We start from the raw sequence: 8,938 nt of genomic DNA, 5'->3' as shown, positions 1-8,938 counted from the left end.
CCAGATGACATTATGCTTACCTTCTGTATGCTTCTTCTTACTTTTTTGTTTATTTGTTTATGTGATCTAGTTCTCCAGCTGGAATCCTGCAGAACAAGGCAAAGAATTTGAACCCTGGATGCTTCATATTTCTCAGATGATGAAGATTTTCCAGATATCAGAATAAGGGAAAAGAATGTGATTGACAGAAAGACTTTGAGGCTCAGCATTTTATATTATTCATATACTCAAGATAAATAATCTTTAACACATAGTCACGGAATTTCTGCAGACTTTTCAATATTTGAGGATATTGTCAAACCTAGGTAAGTTTGGGTCAAATATTAAGATGACAAAATATTGTCTTCTTCTGTTCTTAGACTAGAATATTTACAAGAGAAACTGGTACAGAAAAGCAGCGCAAGATGCCTGTGAACTGTCTTGTGAACTCTCTCAGCAGCAGTTTTGGCCAACATGGACTGATTTGCAACATCTTGCTCAATGGAGGGCTCCCCAGTCCCGGGTTGGCTACTGTTACTGACTGGTAATGGACAATGAGGCAGTAGAGGAATGGAAGATGACTACCTCCAGGCAAGCTTAGAATGCTATTTCAACTACCCTAAGAGACCAGCAGAATGGCTGGTCACAAGCAAAGTGTATATAGTGCATATATTCCAGGTATCAGCGTTAACCAATTCCTACCTTGTGTTGCTAAGTAATTCACTCTATATTTTCAGGACAAACACTTTGTTAAATCTGTACCTATTGATTGTCACCCAAATGCATCACAGACTATGAATAATGTCATTCTCTACTGATAATTATTTAAATTCAAAGGTCTATCACTCTACGTCTTCAGTGACTCAGGAAGATAGACAAGGCTCAGGTGCATATGCTGCCCAGAACTCACTAAGATGTCAGTTTGTGTGGTTCAGATACAAGTGTAACAGTCTCATGTACCACTTTATTGATAGGTTTCAGGTATGGTCCACATTTATGATCAAGAGCCTTAGCTATGTGTCACTAATATATTTAGTTGTTTACTTGTGGTGATTCCCCTGCAGGCTTTACAACAGGCAGGGGAAAAAAAAAAGATTCACTAAGAGACAAGAATGAAACTTGGCTCAGCCTGATTTTATTGTAACTGGTGCTGGAACAAGACTTCTAGAATCTGTCCCAGATCATTATGCTTTAGTCATATTTAAGCACAGCACAATTTTTGAAAACAATATTCAGGTAACAATCAACTCAGTCCCAAGTACACAACAACTTAAGGCATGTTTACATTGATGCTCCTTACAAAGTACATCTGGCTTCTTTCACAAGAATGGGTATTGTTGACTCAGAGATTGTTCGCAAGATTTAGGGTCTAAGGCGTTTGACTGATGTAAACATGACACCTGTGGGTATCAGGATTAGCCTGGCCCTAAGATAACATAGAAATCACTTAGGCTGTTGTAAAGCACTAGTGACATCATTCATAAGAGTGGGTTTATGGTCTAAAAGTAATGCTCAAGATTTATGGAAAAGTGTCTTAGATAAGTAAAAACATAAATTCTGGGAGATACTGATAGAGCCTTTCTTGTCAGATAACAAAAGATCACCAGGATGTAAACTACCTCATTCCTAACATTCCAGGAAGAACAGCTACCACCTCATTCTATTGAAGAGGCAAGCTGTGTGCTTAACTCTCCTGACTTCTCCAGTGCTAATCTGTGTGTACAAGGCTTTTGCCCTCTACATTTACAGTATAAATCAATTACTGATTCTGTGCAAGCCAAACAAAATGTGAGCTTGAGGGCTGGGGTTGATATGTCCGCAATTGTTATCTTCAGAATACTGATGTGTTTAAAGTACTATCAAATTGCGTGGTTCTCAATATTATTTATATGATGGTTATAAAATTTTAAATGAGAACACATAAAATAAAGGAATGTTAATTTTAAGAATATTATCAAAATTGTTATGATTATTATGTTATTATATGCTCAAAATTATTATTATTATTATTAAAAATCAAATAAACTGTGAATAAATATAATAAGAAAGAATACTGAGAAAAAAATATTGATATGTATTGGGTTATTATCCCAGAAGAAAGTGAGCCTTTATTATATCTTATTACATCTTCTACCATGAATGGTACATGCTCTTCTCATGCATGAGTTCTAGTAGTTCTAGTATCATCTCTTCCACTTGTACTAATAGGTTCTAACTTGGCATGGGGTGTATCTATGACCTTTCTAGTGATCTGAGGCATTATTTAAAAATTAATTGATTGCTGTCTCTTTGCCTCATCCACTAGGATAATGAAAACCATTCTTAACAATCAGACTGTAGACACTCCAGAAAATGTTGACATGACTAGGAAGGGGCATACAGTCATTCTGAAGGGCCACAAAGAGATGCTCTGGAGTGACTTCAATCACATCAATGTAGACATGAGTCTCCTTGGAAAGAAGAGGCTCCAGGGTGACAAATGATGGGGTAACAAGCAGTAACTGGCCACTGTCCAAACCATTTGCAGTCATGTTCATAACATGATCAAGAATATTATGTTTGGCTTCCATTACAAGACAAGATTTGTACATGCTCTTTTCCTTGTCGACATCATCATCATCATTATTATTATTCAGGAGAATGGGTCTTTGATTGAAGACTGAAATTCCCTGCATGGAAAATACATCCACAGGATTTGGAAGAGGACAGGTATTGCTTGTTCTGTCTCTCAAGCCCAGAAGCATGAATCAATCCTTGAAGGAAATAATACTGAACATGTTTCAAATTCAATGGCTCTGATTCAGCAACCCACAACAGTTCAAAACCAAGGAAATCAGAAAGTTTTTGGATGGTACTATGTGTCTGTAAAGGAAACAGTGCAAGAGGCTGATCAATAAGACCTAAGCTCCAGAAACAAGACCCTGAATTGCAAGTATGATTGGTGGTGTCTTTTAAGACAATAAAATACTTGTTTGAATAATATTACTTGATTGACTTGATGTTGAAACTATCAACTGTCATAAACTTGATTACAAGTATGGAAAAGTAGACAGCTCATCTACTAGAAAAGATGTTCATTCTTACATTGTAATAATTATCTGAGCTGGTACATCTTACACACAGCATAATTTTGTGTTCATGTGTCTTCCCTCATTTGGGTATCCTTTAGTAAATCTCATGAGAAGTCACAGCGGATGGAATTAGCAACTTGAAATGAATATGTAGTGACAAAGGAGCTTCACATACAATTCAAGATATAAAACCATATAACTGGAGAGGTGAAATGGGAACAGAAGTTTAAATCTTTCATGCCAAACATAAAGGATGAAAACAAAATTACTCAAGTAGGGAGAGTTTCATTCAAGGACTGGATACAAAGCATGTTCAGAAGCACTGAATATAGAGTCCATTGTCAATGTCTTAATATATGCCATTTGGGTAGGGTGGAAATATTAACCTAGCTCTAAAGAAGCCCAAATTAATGCCTTCTCTTCAGTCTCTGTCTCTTCTGTCTTCTGTCAATGATGAGCCACAGTAAGAAAAAGAAAGAAAATTGTTGAAATAATTTTTAGGCATGGTGGCTCATTCATAATACAAGATTTAGGAGGCTGAGACAGGCATATTATGAATTTGAAGCCAGCCAGGGAGTTCCTGGCCAGCATGTGCTTTAGAGTGAAACTCTTATTCAGATAAAAAATTATACTATTATATCATCATAGTGAAAATGTAGATTCAAAAGTGGCAACAATTTTTGAGAATATTAATCAACAAAATTTTAAATTAATTGTGTGCAATGAGTCATGTATAGAAGTTACCTTTGACTTACAAACAAGAAATAACATTGATAAATATTGTGCTTATTAATCTATTATCATAATTGTTAACTTAAATGCATTCTTTATTGAAAATGCTTCTTTAAAAGATTAAAAATAATTGTTCTTTTTCCTAATAATTCCATACACATATACAATTAAATATGACTTTATTTAACCACTATTTCCATCCTCCCACTTCTTGTATCTCCCAATATGTACCACTTCCAAATTTGTGTTTGTTTGGTTGTTGTTTGGTTGGTTGGTTAGTTTTGTGATAGCCCCATAAGTCTAGTTAGTGCTACCCATATGTGCATGGGAGTAGTGATATCCACTGTAGCATAGGGAACCTACCACAGACCACACATGAAAAAAGAATGAATCTTCTGCCCTCAGATATTATCAACTGCAAATAACTTCTCAGTAAGGGAATCTTTATCAAGCTCCTCCCACCACGACTTAGGGCTCACCATGAAAGGGGAGATACAAATATTCTAAAAGCCAGAAGACAAAAAGAAGTGCTATGAAATGCTATCTTTTGGACATGACATATGTATTCCACTCATGAACTCACAACAGCTAAGTTTACCTGCAGAGGTCCACACAAGATCAATTTATCCAAATCATGGCCTAGATGAGATAGTTTCTCTTTAAATGTCTTAATTATAGAGCATCTTATCACTTGTTTATCTAAATATTAATGCCCAAGATTGTCTCTATGAATGTTTTTATAAGATATAGTTATTAGATATAGATATGCAGATGGTGATGTAGATATACATGATATAGATATACATATATTTCAAATTTCAGTGTTATGCTTTTCAGGCACATTTGACATTTAAAAAATAATGATGATGATAATTGGGGTAGCTACCAATCTATGAGTATAGCAGAATGTCATTAGGTACCATTATTTACTTTAATGCATTCTTTTTTTTCTTTATTATTATGTGTTTTAAATTTTATGCATCAGCCATGGGTTACCCTGTCCTCCTCCCTCCCGCCCCCACTCCCACATTACCCCCAGCCCCTCCCCTCCATTCTCATGTCCTCCAGGATCAAGGCACCCCTGGGGATTCATTTAAACCTGGTGGATTCAGTACAGGCAGGTCCTGTCACCTCCTTCCACACTGAGCAAAGTGTCCCTGTATAAGCCCAAGGTTTCAAACAGCCAGCTCATATGCACTAAGGACAGATACTGGTCCCACAGACTGGGTGCCTCCCAAACAGATCAAGCTATTCAATTGTCTCACTTATCCAGAGGGCCTGATCCAGCTGGGGGCTCCACAGCCATTGGTTCATAATTCATGTGCTTCCATTCATTTGGTTATTTGTCCCTGTGCTTTTTGCAATCTTGGATTCAACAATTCACACTCTTGAAGACCCTCCTCTTTCTCGACAGTTCGACACCTGGAGCTCCACCTGGGGCCTGGCTAAGGATCTCTGCATCCACTTGCATCAGTTATTGGATGAGCGTTCCAAGATGACTGTTAGGGTATTTAGTCATCTGATCATCAGACTAGGTCAGATCAGGCTTTCTCTCAACCATTGCCAGCAGACTACAGAGGATATATCATTGTGGATTTCTGGGGACCTCTCAAGCACTCTGCCTATTCCTGTTCTCATGTGGTCTTCGTTTATCATGGTCTGTTATTCCTCATTCTCCCTTTCTGTTCTTGATCCAGCTGGGAACTCCTGCTCCCCTAAGCTCTCTTTCCCTCAAATCTTGCCCTTCATTACTCCCACTGTTGTCCAGGTTGTTCATGTAGATCTCATCCATTTCTCTGTCATTGGGTAATCCTTGGGTCTTTCCTCGGGTCCCGTTTTCTAGGTAGTCTCCATGGAGTTGTGTAGCAGTCTAGTCATCTTTGTTTTACATCTAGTATCCATCTATGAGTGAGTACATACCATGTTTGTCTTTCTGAGTCTGGGTTACCTCGCTCAGGATGATTTTTTCTAGATCCATCCATTTGCCTGCAAACCTCTTGATGTCATTGTTTTTCTCTGCTGAGTACTACTCCATTGTATATATGTACCATAATTTCTTTATCCATTCTTCAGTTCAAGTGCATCTAGGTTGTTTCCAGGTTCTGGCTATTACAAACAAAGCTGATACGAACATAGCTGAGCAAATGCCCTTGTGGTATGATTGAGCATTCCTTGGGTATATGCCCAAGAGTGCTATAGCTGGGTCTTGGGGGAGATGGATTCCCAATGTTCTAAGGAAGCACCATAATGATTTCCAAAGTGGCTGTACAAGCTTGCATTCCCACCAGCAGTGGAGGAGAGTTCCCCTTGCTTCACATCCTCTCCAGCATAAGCTGTCTTCTGTGCTTTTTGATCTTAGCCATTCTGACAGTAAGGTGGTATCTCAGAGACGTTTTTATTTGCATTTCCCGGATAATTAGGGATGTTGAGCAATACCTTAAATGTCTTTCAGCCATTTGAACTGCCTCTGTGGAGAATTTTCTGTTTAGTTCTATAGCCCATTTCTTAAATGGACTGTTGGGCATTTTGATGTCTAATTTCTTGAGTTCCATATATATTCTCGATATCAGCTCTCTGTCAGATGTGGGGTTGATGAAGACCTTTTCCCATTCTGTAGGCTGTTGCTTTGTCTTATTGACCATGTTCTTTGCTCTACAAAAGCTTCTCAGTTTCATCAGGTCCCCTTGATTGATTGTTTCTCTCAGTGTCTGTGCTACTGGTGTTTTATTTAGAAAGTGATCTCTGGTGCCAATGCGTTCAAGAGTACTTCCTACTTTCTCTACTATTAGGTTCAGAGTAGCTGAATTTATGTTGAGTTCTTTGATCCACTTGGATTTAAGTTTTGTGCATGGTGACAGATATGGATCTATTTGCAGCCTTCTACACATTGACATCCAGTTATGCCAGCACCATTTGTTGAAGATGCTTTCTTTTTTCCATTGTACATTTTTGGCTTCTTTGTCAAAAATTATATGTTCATAGGTGTGCGGTTAATGTCAGGGTCTTCAATTCTATTCCATTGGTCCACATGTCCATTTTTATGCTAGTACCAAGCTGTTTTTATTACAGTAGCTCTATAGTAGAGCTTGAGGTCGGGGATTGTGATGCCTCCAGAGGTTGTTTTATTGTACAGGATTCTTTTGGCTATCCTGGGTTTTTTGTTTTTCCATATGAAGTTGAGTATTATTCTTTCCAGATCTGTGAAGAATTGTGTTGGTAATTTGATGGGAATTGCGTTGAATTTTAACATTTTTTTTCTCCAATCATATTTGGTTATATCCTAGATCTCTGGAACATCCAGCTCTGGGTCCTCACACTCCATTGAAGAGAAACACAGGAAGAGTGGATTGGGGGAAGAAGGAGAGGTTGAGGAGAGGATAGGAGGACAGGAGGGAGGGGATACTGTGGTTAGAATGTAAAATAAATTAATTTACTTAAAACATAAATGGATTAAAAAAGAGAAAAGTGGTGGTGAAAAAACTAATTATGATGATTACTGGCAAAGCATCTTTACAACATTTCAATCAGAGAAGTAGACATTGAGTTTATCAAGTGAGCTTTCATTTCCTTATATCCAATTTCTATTTAATTTGCTTATGAAACAAATATCTTATTCAAACCCTTGGAAATTTGAGGTTTAAAACATCCTCAATGTTTCCAGGCAGCAAACAAGTTTATATAGTTAAAAGTCAAAACTTGTCTTCAATGTATAGAGGAATTGTATTTTGTAATAGACAACAATTTAGAATTCGGTCAAAATATTATAAAAAATGGACATCCTTGACAACTATATTCAATCTAAATAACTTAGATTAAATAAATATTAGTATACCATTATGTAGAATATCTGATTATTGAAAAATTATAACCAACTTCTTCCAACTAAACATCATTTCTAATACCATTCACTTTCTGATTTCAAAGATAATAAGCCCTATATACAACAATAACCACTACAATATTAATATCCCTTCAAAATGTTGGTTTGATTTCTGCTTGTGACCTACTTATTTTGGTCTTATATCATTAAAAGTTACTTAGTCAAATGACTAGTTTCCCATCTGATAAAAGTCTACACCTATCATATTTTATGTTTGTATTTTATTCTACCTCTATTCTCATAATATTTGTTAGAATAATAAACAATTTTAACCTATGTTATAGAGGAGAAATGCCAAGTTATATCATTGGTGCATCTATTAAACAGTGAGCATATAACTGATACTATTTTCTTTAACTATAGGCTATGGGTGAATCATTCCTTATTTCCAACCAGTTTTTATGTTAAGAAATTCTAACTCAAAAGAAGAGAGAAATTTATTTTTGTTTTAGAAGTTTCTTAATATTCTCAGTCTGAAATCATCACTGGGACTTATTCTAAATTTCAGAGATGAAACAATATTATAGTTTTTGATATTGGATTTGGAAAATGTTATAAAATTGTGCATATGAAACCTCCAGAAATCATACTTCAACACCTGTTATAATCTGAATCTTAAATGTACTGAGGCACTCAAGGGAAAAGAGTTGGTCATCAACTACTTGGAAGTGGTATAAAGGAAGTTTGTCATTTCAGGTATCCTGGAAAGATATGATAGGTTCATAATCTCTTTGGTGACTTGTGTTTATTTGGATTGGTTTAGTTTTTGATCCTCTGAAGTTCCTGTACCCTGAACTCCTATGCTATGTCATATTGTACCACTACAAGGGCTGATAAACCTGGTCTATGGGCTGAAACTTCTGAAACTATGTAGCAAAGTCAATGTTTCTCCCTTTATAAAATGTTTCTTTCTGATACTTGGGCATAATGAAGGAAAGCTCACTGACACACCTCACAAGTTATCTTCAGTTGAGAAGGTCCTTCAACTGCTTCTCATTAGTGAAGATGAAAATAATAAATTAATTACATAACAGAAGGAAGATTTTGAATAAATACAAGCAGTGTGATGGTTCTTGTTGGTTATCAACTTGACTACATCTGGAATTAACCAAAATCTAAAAAATGGAGGGCACATCTGCAATGGAATTTTACTTAATTTGAAATAGGAAGATCCACTTCTAATCTAGATCTTTGGTTTAGAAAGATACACCTTTAATACAGGCATTTTTGAGCTGGGAAATGGCATTCCTTTAATCTAGAATTTGAAGCAGACAGA

At 36.5% G+C, this 8,938-nt stretch overlaps 1 pseudogene; it reads left to right on the top strand.

Annotated features, from left to right (window-relative positions):
• The first annotated feature begins 2,288 nt into the window (after nucleotides 1-2,288).
• Nucleotides 2,289-2,876, top strand: LOC118573585 (annotated as a pseudogene).
• The last annotated feature ends 6,062 nt before the right edge of the window (nucleotides 2,877-8,938 follow it).

This window comes from Onychomys torridus, chromosome X (genome assembly GCF_903995425.1).
Source record: "Onychomys torridus chromosome X, mOncTor1.1, whole genome shotgun sequence".
Lineage (NCBI taxonomy): Eukaryota > Metazoa > Chordata > Mammalia > Rodentia > Cricetidae > Onychomys > Onychomys torridus.
Note: the sequence above shows the minus strand (reverse complement) of the source record. Positions and strands in the feature narration are given on the sequence as shown.